General features: G+C 32.5%; 1 protein-coding gene across 2 annotated transcripts in view; it reads left to right on the top strand.

Annotated features, from left to right (window-relative positions):
- CDH19 (cadherin 19) overlaps positions 1-14,516 on the top strand; it is a 165,150-nt gene that overhangs the window by 34,758 nt on the left and 115,876 nt on the right. The gene's annotated exons all lie outside the window — the stretch shown is intronic.

The following is a 14,516-nucleotide window of genomic DNA, read 5'->3' as shown; positions in this document are numbered from 1 at the left end:
TAGCTACAATATTCCTTGGGGTTTTAATTTTGGGGACTCTTTCAGGAGGTGTTCAGTGAATTCTTTCAATGGTCATTTTATATTCTGATTCTGTGACGTCCAGACAGTTCTCTTTGATGATTTTCTAAAAAAATATTGTCTAGACTCCTTTTTTTTTTTTCATCATGGATTTCAGGGAATCCATTTATCCTTACATTGTCTCTCCTAGATCTATCTTCCAGGTCAATAATTTTCCCAATTAGATATTTTATTTTTTCCTTACTTTTTCATATTTTTTTTGGTTTTGCTTGACTGATTATTGTTGTCTTACTGAGCCATTCATTTCCATTTGTTTAGTTCTGAATTTTTGTGAATTATTTTCTTCATTTACTTTTTTTACTTCTTTTTGAATTTGTCCAATTGAATTTTAAATGAGTTATTTTGTTCTATGAAAAATTTTTTTTTTCATTTCACAAATTCTATTTTTAAAGAGTTATTTTCTTTTTCTTTTTCACAAATTCTGTTTTTCTGGTAGTTGCTTTCTTTTTCCATTTTTATCAAATCTATCTTTTAATGAGTTATATGCCATTTCCAAATTCTTTTTGCCAAATTTTCATTTCCTTTCCCCATTTTTCTTATATCTCTCTTTTAAGATCCTTTTAAATTTCTTCTAGGAAAGACTTGTGTGATGGGGACTAGGTTATAGCACCTTTTGGAGCTTCATTGGAGATAGTCTGCCTTTAGTCTCATCAGTTATCTATATCTGTCCTCTTTCACCATAAAAGCTGTCTATTGCCAGAGTTCTCTATACTGTTTTAGTCATTAAAAAAAAGTTAAGATCTGCTTTTAGGGCAGGGGAGGTTTTTCAAGCTTCCTCTACAAGCAGTGCCTTTGTTTATAATCAGGTACAGCTGCTCTGGGTCAGTACTGACTCTCTCTCAGTGCTGGGTGGGCATGGTCAGATGCCATGGGATTCCAGCATTTCCTGGTTCACTATTTACCTTTTGTGTTTTTTGTGGATGTTTTATAACTTCTCTGCTGATCTACTGGCTTACAACCAAGGCAGAGTGGCCAACACTACTGTAGATTATTGTAGATTCCTCTCTGTAGGGAGTCCACACCACCCCGGGACTCTATGCTGTCTCTAATGGCATTTGTGCTCAACTGCTTGTGCTTGGCTGCCTCCTTCCTCACAGAAATTTTCTGGTGATATTTGAAAGTTATCTTTGGTTGATAATTTGTTGCACTCTCAATATTTGTGGATTCTGCCAATCCAGAACTAATTCAGAGGCTGGATTTGCTAATTAGTCTGAAGCTTGTAAAAGAAGGTCAGAAAGAAATGTGCTTCATCTCCCCCATATTGTCTGCACCCCCAGAAGTCCAAATAGTCCCATTTTAGAAAAATAAACTTAACAAGCCATTAATCAACACCTTAAGAAAAAAATCTCCAGAACCAGATGGATGCACAGATGAGTTCTATCAAACATTTAAAGAGCAATTAATTCCAGTACTGTGCAAAGTTTTTAGAAAAATAGGGAAAGAAGAAATCCTACTAAGTTCCTTTTATAGCACAAATATGGTGCTATCTAAACCAAGTAGGATCAAAACAGAGAAAGAAAATTGTAGACCAATTTCCCTAATGAATATTGATGCAAAAATCTTAAATAAAATAATTGCAATGAGATTAGAGCATGTTCTCAGGAAAATATGCATAGAGCAAGTAGTATTTTTCTTCTTTTTTGTATTAAAGTTTTTTATTTACAAAATATATGCATGGATAATTTTTTCAATATTGACTCTTGCAAAAACTTTTTTCCCCCAAATTTTCACCTCCTTCCCCCCACACTCTCCCTTAGATGGCAGATAATCCAATACATGTTAAATATGAAAAAAATCATGTTAAATCCAATATATTCATACATATTTATGCAGTTATCTTGCTGCACAAGAAAAATCAGATTAAGATGGAAGAAAAAGAAAAACTGAGAAAGAAAAAATCCAAGCAAATAACAGAGAGAGTGAGAATGCTATGTTGTATTCCACACTCAGTTACCATAGTTCTCTCTCTGGGTGAAGATTGTTCTCTTCATCACTGAACAAGTAGAACTGCTTTGAATCATCTCATTGTTGAAGAGAGCCACATCCATCAGAATTGATCATTGTATAGTCTTGTTGCTGTGTATAATGATCTCCTAGTTCGCTTATTTCACTTAGCATCAGTTCATGTAGGTCTGTTCAAGAATCTCTGAAATCATCCTTCTGGTCGTTTCTTACAGAACAATAGTATTCCATAGCATTTATATGCCATAATTTATTCAGCCATTCTCCAATTGATGGGCATCCACTCAGTTTCCAGTTTCTTGCTACTACAATGAGGAATGCCATAAACATTTTTACACATGTGTGTCATTTCCCTCCTTTAAGATCTCTTTGGGATGCAATCCCAATAGGAACAGTGCTGGATCAAAGGGTATGACCAGTTTGATAACTTTTTGAGCATAGCTCCAAACTGCTCTCCAGAATGATTGGATATGTTCACATATGTTCTACTAATACTGATACTAATGTATCAGTTTCCCAGTTTTCCTACATCTCCTCCAACATTTGTCATTATCTTTTCCTGTTACCTTAGCCAATATGACTTGTGTGTAGTGGTATCTCAGAGTTGTCTTAATTTGCATTTCTCTGATCAATAGTCATTGGAGCACCTTTTCACAAGGCTACAAATAGTTTCAATTTCTTCATCTGAAAATTGTCTGTTCATATCCTTTGACTATTTATCAATTGGAGAATAGCTTGAGCTATTATAAATTTGAGTCAATTTTCTTTATATTTCAGAAATGAGGCATTTATCAGATCCTCTTCACGTAAAAATGTTTTCTGAGTTTATTGCTTCCCTTCAAATCTTGTCTGTATTAGTTCAATTTGTACAATAACTTTGCAACTTAATATAATCAAAATTATCTATTTTGTGATCAATAATGATCTCTAGTTCTTCTTTGGTCACAAATTCCTTTCTCCTCCACAAATCTTAGAGTTAAACTATCCTATGTTCTTCTAATTTATTTATAGTATAGTAGATCATGAACCCATTTAGACCTTAGCTTGTATATAGTATTAGGTGTGGATCTATGCTGATTTTCTGTCATACAAGTTTCCATTTTTTCCAGCGGTTTTTATCAAATAGTGTATTCTTATCCCAAGAGCAGGGGTCTTTGGGCTTGTCAAATTCTTTGTTATATAACACATTGTTACAGTCATTGACTATTTTGTTCTGTAAACCTATCCTATACCATGTAGTATTTATACCAGAAATGCACAGCTTGTATATTATTAGAACTTTTGACATAATTGACTATATAAACAACTAAACTGAAAGAAATCATATCATTATTTCAATAGATGCAGAAAAAGCATTAAACAAATTTTAACACCTATTCCTGTTTCAAAAACTATTAGAACATATAGGAATAAATGCAATTTTCTTTAAAGTGATCAGGAGCATTTATTTAAAGCCAACAGCAAGCATAATTTGTCAATATTATTGGGAATAGAACATTTCCAATAAGATTGGGGGAAATAAAGGTTGCCCATTATTATCCTTAGTCATCAATATTCTATTAGAAATTTTACCTTTGGCAATATCAGAAGAAAAACCCCAGCAAATCAACTAAAAATCTACTAGAAATAATTCATAACCTTAGCAAAATTTCATAATTTTAACTAAGTCTACATAAATCATCAGCATTTCTGTGTGTTATCAACAGAGTCCAGTACAAGAGCTACATACAATTACTGTACATAATATAAAATATTTGAAGTCTACCTGCCAAGACAAACTCAGGAAATATATGAACATAATTACAAAACACTTTCCACACAAATAAAATCATATCTAACTAACTGGAAGAATATCACCAAATGCTCATATGTAGGCCAACCTAATATAATAAAAATGACTATTTTACCTAAGTTAATCTATGTATTCAATGACATATCTATAAAACTCCCAAGAAATTACTTTGCAGAGCTAGAAAAAATAATAATAGAAAGAACAAAAGGTCAAAAATTTCAAGGGAATTAATGAAAAACAAACAAACAAACAAACAAAGGTGACCTTGCTGTGCTAGACCTAAAACTCTATTATAAAGAAGCAGTTATCAAAACCATTTAGTGATGGCTAAGAAAGAGAATAGTTCATCAGTGGAATAGATTATGTTCACAAGACACAATAGTCAATGATTATAGTAATCTAGTGTTTGATAAACCCAAAGACCCCAACTTCTGGGATAAGAACTATTAGACAAAAATTATTGGGGAATTGGAAATTAGTATGGCAGAAACTAGGCATTGACCCTCACCTAACACCATATACCAAGATAAGGTCAAAATGGATTCATGATTTAGACATAAAAATAATATTATAAGCAAATTAGAAGAACAAAGGAGAGTCTACCTTTCAGATCTGTGGAGAAGCAAGGAATGTGTGGCCAAAGAAGAACTGAAGTACATTATTGAATACAAAATGGATAATTTTCATTATATTAAGTTAAAAAGATTTTGTATAAACAAGACCAATGTTGGCAAAATTAGAAGCAAAGCAATAGAATGAAAAATCTTTTTTATATTCAAAGGTTCCAATAAAGGCTTCATTTCTAAAATATATAGAGAATTGACATAATTTTTTTAAGAACCCAAGTCATTCTCCAGTTGATAAATGAATATACAATTTTCAGATGAAGAAATTAAAACCATTTTGAGTCATATGAAAAAGTGTTCTAAATCACTATTGATCAGAGGAATGCAAATTAAGACAATTCTGAGGTACCACTACATATGTCTCAGATTGGCTAAGATGATAGAGAAGATCATGATGAATGTTGGAGTGGATGTAGGAAAACTGGGACACTAATACATTGTTGATGGAGTTGCAAACTGCTTCAGTCATGCTGGAGAGCAATTTGGACTAGGCCCAAAAGGCTACCAAATTGTACATAGCCTTTGATCCAACAGTATTTCTGTTGGATTTGTATCGCAAAGAGATCATAAGAGGAGTGAAAGCAAACCACATAAGTCAAAAATTTTGTAGCGGCAAGGAAGTAGAAATTGAGTAGATGTCCATCAATTGGAGAATGGCTGAGTAAGTTATGATATATGAAGGCTCTGGAATATTATTGTTTAATAAGAAATGATCAGCAGGATGATGCTAGAAAGGCCTGGGAGACTTACATGGAATGATGTTAAGTGACGTGAGTAGAACTAGGAAAACCTGATACAAAGCAACTGCAAGAATATACAATGATCAATTCTGATGGACATTGCTTTTTTCAACAGCAAGATAATTCAGACCACTTCAAATTGTCTTTTGATGGAGAGAGCCATCTGCACCCAAAAAGACTGTGGGTACTGAGTGTGAATCACAACATAGTATTTTCACCCTTTTTGTTGTTGTTTGCTTGCATTTTACCTTCTTTCTCTTTTTTTCTTTTTGATCTGATTTTTCTTGTGCAATATGATAATTGTGGAAATATGTATAAAATAATTGCACACGTTAACATATATTCGATTACTTGAAATCTAGGAGAGGGAGTATAGGAAGGGAGGGAAAAATGTTGGAACACAAGATTTTGCAAGGGTATATGTTGAATACTATCTATGCATATGTTTTGAAAATAAAAAGCTTTAAAAATTAATTTCACCTTAAAAAAGAAATTTGGATCTGAAAATTATACTTTAAGCATGTATTAGCTATTGTGCTTGCCAAATTCTTTACCTTCCCAGAGCTTCAGCTTTTCTCATCTTCAAAATGCATATAAATAATTACATCATTACTCATTTTACAAAGTTGTTGTAGGTAAAGCACTTTGTGAACTTTAAGCCCTGTTGATAATTTGAGAGCTATGAAGTATAGTTATGTGAGCCAGTGAGAAAGTGTGTGTGTGTGTGTGTGTGTGTGTGTGTGTGTGTGTTTGTGAAAAAGAGACAGAGAAAGAGAGATAAGTGGGGTTAGGGGCGAGGGAGAGAGAGGAAGGAAAGGAGGGAGGAAGGGAGACTGAGTCATAGAGAAAGAAAGAGACAAAGGATTTAGTGATGCTACTTCAGAAGGATGAAAAGTGAGACAGAAGACAAATTAGGTGACTCGTCTACAATCATGCAAATTACTGGGCCAGGACTTGGATGTACTTCTTATTGTGAGACCAAGGTTCTTTTCACTGTACCTTATTGATTTTTATTTTAAGCTTGATTAGAAATGGTTCATGTAGAAAGGATTTTGCTTTGTATTGTGTGAACAGTTCTACATTCAGAGATCAAATAAGAAGAGATGTTAATCAACTTATAAATTCATCAAATTTCAATTCAAAAATATTTATTTAGTTTCTACCATGTGTAAAAAATTATGCTCAGGTTGGGGGAGACAGAAATGTGTCCTATATAAAGGAATTCATGTGAGGGAGTAAATTAAAAGAGGGAACAGATAACCCAAATTATTAAAATAAACTAGAATAAGTTAATTATGTAAGAATGATACAGAATATTATATAAGATCTAAGAAAAAAAATGATTCTTAAGGAAGCAGCAGTGTTTCCAAGTAGGGGAGCATTTCAATTGTATTGAATTATGAGTAAAAATTCAGAAGTTAGAATTATGTGGGAGGCATTTTAGTAACAGAGTACAGCAGGAAAAAACCACAAGCAATATAAGCAATAAGGCCATGTGTATATGTCTTACTATTATCAATGAATCTTGTTTGACTCAGAATATAAAAATTCCATTTTACTCACAGGTGTAACTTTTCCTCTCCCAAGAGCATTCTCCTTCAAATGATGCAAAGACAAGTAGGGTATACTATCTGTTCTCCTGAAAACTCTTCCATAAGAAGAGAATGCAATATTTATACAAAATAAGCAATACTCTATAATAAATATTTACTACGTAAATTGTACTAGCCTTCTAAAAGTAGCTCTTTATTGTCTATTAGATCAAATAAAATCTCTTAGGTTAGACATATAAAATTTTCTAAAGGTGGATACAGCCTATTTTTGCATATTATTGAACATTACTTTCACTTTTTCACCCTTGCACTGTAGCCAACTGTCCTACTTTTTTTCCCCCCTGCAGTCTTTAATTCCCTTTTTCTGTGCCCTTGAATAAAATATTACTCATGCCAAAAATGTCTTTCCTCATTTTCAATTTTTCAAATTCCTAGTGTCTTGCATTAGTTAGATAAAGTATTACCTCCTCAATGATTAGCATATCCCTAATTATACACTACTCATCCATGTAGGTCAGCATCCAAACCCCATTCCCAATCCTTACTAAATCTTTTTTCATCCCCCTCAACTTTCCCTACCTAAAGTCTCCAATCAATATTATCTTACCCCTTTCACTATGCCATCTAGAATATCACTTCCATAGGCAACATCTGCCTTAATCTTAAATCTTTCCATCTCCTATTAATCTGCATTTCAGTTTATTACCCATTGTCCCTGGTCATCATTTGCAATTCTAGACATGTCTTTATTCAATCCTCTTGGCTCACTGATAAAAGCATGGAATGTTGAATACTATTAACTCCCCATTGCCACTTCCAGGTTCTCCCACTACTTGTGTCATTTTTAAATCATCCTTATTCGGGGTTTCATAAAATCCTCACCTTTTACCTAGTTGTAATACTAAACATTTTTAAGTATATTTCTCTAGGTCATTCCTCCTCCTTCTCCAATGAGTTCAGTACCTGATTCTTTTTTTTTTCCTTCCCAACACCTGTCCTCAAAATTGAGGATTTCAGAATACCTATTGATTCTCCTTCAGCTAATTTACCCTCTTAATTCCTCAATTCACTCATAACAAAATTCTCTAATCCATCTCAACCACACACAAAGATAAACACATTCCTGATCTTACCATCACTCAAAACTGCAACATCCCTATGTTTAAGAATTTTGAAGTACTCTTATTTAACCATAATTATTGGCTTTCTGCTTCTGGTTCTGCTTTTGTCTCTGCCTTCTTGTACTAAACTATATATACTCTTTGTCCAAATAGTAACCAACAACTCTCAATTCCTCAATTAACCCCCAAGCTACCTTCTTTGCACTAGACACTCTCTTCTATTTTTTCCCTTCTTGCCTAATTGTATACCATGCCAAGTCAGCATTGGATCTCACTACTATTATCAATTACTATTGACCTTCCTGTTTTCTATAAATATTCCTGTGTCTCCCCTGTGTTCAAAAACTTCATTTGGTACTTCTTTTCCCATTAAATATCATTCATATTGTTTTTGCTGATTGTTGCTAATTTCCTCAGAAATGCTATTATCTTTGGGGCTTTCACTTCTTCTCCTCACAGTCTTTTTCTAGCCCTTGTAATGTGAATTCCAGCTTCATCATCCCACTGCAACTACTCTCTTTAAAGTCACCAATGAACTCACAATTAAAAATTCAATGGACTTTTTCTCAGTTCTCTTTCTCCTAGATCTTTCAGCAGCCTTTGACATTGTTTATCACCCTTATCTTTCTCTCTAGATGTTTGAAACACCCTTATTTTCTGGTTCATCTATCTATCTATCTATCTGCTTATTAATGATCTTCAGTTTCCTTTAGTACATCCTCATCAAGTTCCTGGCTTCTGTAGATGACTCACAAATTTCTCTTCAGAGTTCACTTTTCCTATTATAATATTTCATTTGGTGAATTCAATTGCTTTTGTGAACTGAATTGTCATCTCTATGCTGATAATTATCAAATCTATCTATTCTGTTCTAACCTCTACATTGACCTCCAGTATCATATTTCTAATTGTTTTTCAGACATCATGGCCTAGAAATCTAATAGTCATCTTAACCTCAAAACATTCCTTTTTACTTTTCTCCTGTTCCAAATTTCTTTATCTTAGTCATTGGTATCACCATAGTCCCTAAGGCTCACATACTATCATTTGACTTCTCACTATCTCTTACACTCTTTATGCAATCTATTCCCAAGGCCTGCTGATTTTGTCCTTACAACATCTCTCCAATATGGCTCCTTTTCTCCTCTGAAAATGCTAACATCCTGATACAGAAACTTTTCACTACACAATTGTACCAGTACAATTTCTGATGGGTCTGGCTGCAACAAGTCTTTCCCTACCTCAATCCATGTTCCATTTAACACAAAAGTGCTTTCTTAAAATTTAAGTTTCACCATGTCATCACTCTCCAATTCAATAAATTCCAGTGACTCTTTATCATGTCCAAGATAAAAATAATCTCCCCTTTTTGGCTTTCATTCTTTCATAACCTAGCCCCATACCTACCTTTCCAGTCTTTTTGCTCCTTGTTCTTTACCATCTATTTTCTCATCTAATGTCACTGGCCTCCTTACTATTTCACAAACAAGCTACTTCATGTTTCATTTTCATGAATGTTCTTTGCTTGACCCCTATACCTAGGATGTTCTTCCCCAACTGTGCCTTCTATATTCTCTGATTTCCTTTTATTTGCAATTAAAATGCCATCTTCTATATAAACCTTTTCCCAGTCTCTCCTAATTCCATCCTTCTTCATTCTATCAATTTACATACATACTTTATAGAACTTGTCCATACTACTTTTACCTTGTTCTCTCCACCATTAAATTGTAAACTCAAATGAGATCAGAAACTTTTTGATTCTTTTTGTATCCCAAGAACATAGAAAAGTTCCTAGCATATATTAGGTACTTTATAAATATTTATTGACTGAATGACAGTAGTGGCATTTAATATATATGTGTTGAATGAATAAATGAAATAAAATTAATAATTTACTCATATTTATATATTACTTATGTTTCCTTCAGAAGCACAGCTCTAGAGTCATAATAGTGTTATATATATATATATATATATATATATATATATATATATACACACACATACATATCCAGTTAAGTCTTTGCCACTTATTCTATGGCATGATGTAATCATGGTTTAATGTGTATTGGGAAGTCAAGGAGAATTAAAATCTCATGGGGGTCTGCCAGACCCTTTTCAGAATTGCTCACTCACCTTTGGTATCTACCTGGTACTCAATTTTCACCTGCAGCTTCAAGAAGCTCTAGCATTCACAATTCTCACACCCTAGAATGTTTCCTCAGTAGATAGGTCAAACCAGGTTGAAGGTAACCAAGGAGCCTCAAATGCATTATTAAGTTGAAATTCCCAGCATGGAATCAGTACAAGATGACAAATTGTTCCAGAGGCCATAAAACAGCTAAAGTAAATACTATGAAGTGCTTATAGGTTAGTCAGACAATGAAGACCAAGATCATTTACCCCATCTGAAAGCATTGCTAGTCATCTTAATTTTTGACTCTGGACTTCGATGACCCTGGAATAGAGAATGAACATGAAGATTTTATGTAACTCTGTCTCACTTTAATTCAATTCCCACATGAATTAAGATATTACCTCAAGATATCATTGATCCTCTGAAAATGAAGAACAAGCAATTGGATCCAGCTGCTATTTCTATACCTAATAGCACAATGAAGAATGAATTTTATAAGAAATATGATCCAGTAGTTGTTTTCTCTCCCAAAATTGTGAGAGCTAAGGAAGCACTGCTACCATGTGTGCCAATACATATTTCAGTGACAGAGCTTTCATTCTTTTTGATAGATATATAGATATAGATATATAGATATACTTTTTAAATACTGGGTTTTTTTTAATAGTATAACAAATAGCATTTACATAGCACTCAGGTTTGCAAAGTGCATCACAAATATTATTTCTTGTGATACTCAAAATAATTCTGGAAACTACTTGTTATTATGATCTTCATTTTATAAATGAGGAAACCAAGCAGACTGTAGTAAGGTAACTTACCTAGGATCACATAGCTAGTTAAATGTACGAGAATGGAATTAAATGCATGTATTCCTTATCCCAGGTGTTGTAGCCCCTGTATCATCTAGCAGTCTTCATACAACTCTGACACCCTTTCAACTGTTTACTTAATTTCAATGGGTCTCTGTGCAATGTTATTACTAAATAATATTAAAAATTTAAATTATATAATTACTTCAAGCTAGGGTAGTTTTAACCTGAAAACCTATGGTTCCCTAGACCATATGTTAAAGATGAACATTATCCTTTCTTTTGCCTTAATTTTGTTTTCAACTCCTGACTCTTTTACCATTAAACATGTAGTAGCTTCATACTACCCTCAAGTTGCTCTCTTATTATTTGATATTTCCTATGGTTATCTGCCTTTTCATTTCTTTTTAACCTAGTCAGAATTCTTATGTCCTAAATTGTAGTTATATGTTAGTGGAATTATATAATTTAAGTAATTCACAATATCTTAATGAAGCTCAATGTTAAATATATGACTTTTATAAAAATATTAATAAATTATGTAACTATAATTGGTATAAATTTATTTTAGTTGAATTATTAAAAGAACTTGGTAAATAAAATATATAAGTTCCAATCCCAGTGCTTTCAAAGTATGTGACCTCAGGAAAATTGCTTAATTTCTTGGACCTCCAGTTTATCTGTAAAATGGAGGTAATAATATTTGTACTTCTCACTTTGCTGAGTTTTACAAATATTTTTAATTTATTTTATTTTGGTAGAGGTGGTGGTTTCAGCAGGAATCTGCCATTGAAAATTTAGATACAATATAAACAGTGCCTTCATTGGGATCCTAATGTTTTTTGCAATTTGTTCTCTTTATTTGTCCTACCTGTGGCAAATCCAATATGTATTTTAACTAAAGATGATCTACCAGTGTCTTATGTCTGCAAGTAGACCTCTGTACCTTGAGGGATTCCCTCAAATAAAACAATTAATATTTGTGGTAGATATATAGATTGGCATAACAGATAATGTTTGAGACTGTGAATTTACAAATATAGAATATCTCCTGTTAATTAAGTGCATATTTAATATCTATAGCTAAATTCTGATAATAGAGTTCAGTTTCATAATGAGAGAATTGTAGTATAATGTTTCTGTTTGTTCCTAATGAGGAATTTCATTATTGTAGCAAAACTGTTAGTGAAAGTTAGTTTACCAACATACACAAGCAAGCACTATTAACAAATCATAGAAAACTGCCTGGATCACTGAGAATGTAAGTAACTTATTCAGGTCACATAAGTGATGTTTGTGAGAAAAAGGACTTGAATCCAGATCTTTCTTTTTCTAACACTTATCTAATATGTTGTCTCCATTATATTTCCTAGGGAATCAGGGCAAAAAGCTAATCACATTTTATATACCCCAAAGAGAGAATTCCATATCTAGAATTTGGGCAACAACTTGATGGTCAAGAAAATAGGAAGATCAATACTGGATGTCCACATACTTTTTCTGGGGCAGGGAAAAGCTGAAAATTTGAATCACTTTAAAGTTGAGGAATAAGTTTATACTAAAAAAAGCTATCATGGAAAAAATAAATGAGAAAACCAAATAATCTTAGACCTAAAATGAGGTCTGGATCAAGCAGCAAAGGAGAATTTGTACATCCACGTATTAAGAAATTTCTTTCCATTCACATGATAAACTGAATATCAGGAAAATAGAAATGAGAAGGACCAAGTCGTGAAAAAAGGACTACAATAGAGAGAAACGTCACATTATCGATGTATCCTATTGACAAAAATGATCCAGATGGGTGGTGTGTGTGTGTGTGTGTGTGTGTGTGCATATAAATGTGTTTAATGCTATACAAACCACCCCTCTCTCTCATACTTGAACAAAAACAATGAGAATGCTGTGTAGAACTATCTATTGTATTAAACTGCAAATATAGTAGTCATGAATTGACTCTTGCTGCTGTTTTCATATACTTTATGTCCTAGACAAGAAAGTCTCCAAAGGAAGATCTTCTTAGAGGGTTAATTTAATTTTTTTCCCCATTCTTCTTCAGCAATGATGAGCTGGTAATATATCATTCAACTGGTAAGCATGAGCTTTGCCTAATGTAAGTTTCATGACTTTAATTGAGTTACTTTTCTCTAGGTGTCCTTGTCTATTTATAGAAAACCATGAAAATCACATGCTGTGTCACATGATGTGGGATTAGTGCTATTGGTTGGCAATGCTTTCCCTTGAGGTCCTGCAGGTCTAGCCATTTTCTTAATTGCCATCTGCTACTCACAGTGAGAAGATGGGTAGAACTGAATGACACAATTTTCCTTTCCAAAAGCAATCCAGAATATATTGTATTTTGATAAGTTTTCACAGATGGAATAATTATCTTTATGTAGCCAAGAAGAGGTCACAGAGATGAAATTTTCTCATTAGATTCAGTTTCAATCTGTACATGTCCACACATTATAATATCTCTCATCCCTTAAATCATAATTAGTCTCTTTTGAAAACAATTGTTTCAAGTCACAGTGGATCATTTTCCACCTATATATGTTCATGCAATATCATGTATTACTTCAAGCATGACAGTGTTTATTTGTCATAGTCACTTAGCTATGCCTGAAAAAAAAGTAATGATTTTCTAGTCAATTGAAAAATGTGTTGTACATGTACATTGGGGATGATATATCCTAAGCTGCTGATGCAAAGATCTTTCATGGAGTTTTATATTCGACAGAACAGCAGAGTTTAATTTCAGATTTGGGAAAACAAATTAGTCTTAGTTATGCTGTCAAGAGTCTTCAGCACTCTTTTTATTTTTCTTCCTCCATGTCAAATAATAAAACATAACAATGTGATATCAAGGTTATACAGGTTTTTTAAAATAATGAAAGGCTTCAAAACTTTTTTACTCCAAAGCAGAATCATGTTAGTGATTAATAGTTATAGTTTTTAAATAGATTTTAATAGAGTATGTTATATTTGTAAAAAATATGTATTTCTTGTTGCTACATAAACTTTCTTAATAGTGTAAAAGTTTAAAATATACTTTATTTTTACTTTTTTCTTATTTTTCCCCCACAAAATTTTGAAATGCATTACTGCAAGTTTTTATGTTTATATAGTTTATATAAAGTATATACATTAAATTATCTATGTGACACTTTATAAATACATGGATATAATATAAATATAACTTATATGTGTAACATAAGAACATAAAAATGTATACATGTATACATATGTATTAATTATTGCAGGATTTCACTCCCTGGCCATAACAACATATAATATTTCCTAAGTTGTTAAGAATAGTTCCTATGGTACTTTCTCTGCCATTACTGGCTATATTATAGTTACATATATATACATATACACATAAATATGCATGCATATGTGTATACTTATATGCTTGTGTGCATGTACATATACAAATATGTATATATCAGGTGAAAATATTAAATAGGTTTTACTATGTTTCTAGAAAACCTGGGCTTTACTTTTCAATTTTCAAGTATTAAAGCTTCAGTAAAAACTTTAATGTATTTAAATTAAATTTTTAAAAATCATGCTATGATAACATAATAACAACAGTGATGATGATGATAATGATTTTGGTAATAACATTTAACATTTAAAATCATTGTTAAGTTTTCAAAATACTTGGTATGTTTTATCTTATTTAATTC

The sequence above is a fragment of the Sarcophilus harrisii genome, chromosome 1 (assembly GCF_902635505.1).
Source record: "Sarcophilus harrisii chromosome 1, mSarHar1.11, whole genome shotgun sequence".
NCBI lineage: Eukaryota > Metazoa > Chordata > Mammalia > Dasyuromorphia > Dasyuridae > Sarcophilus > Sarcophilus harrisii.
The sequence above is the reverse complement of the archived record's forward strand: the minus strand, read 5'-3'. Positions and strand labels throughout refer to the sequence as shown.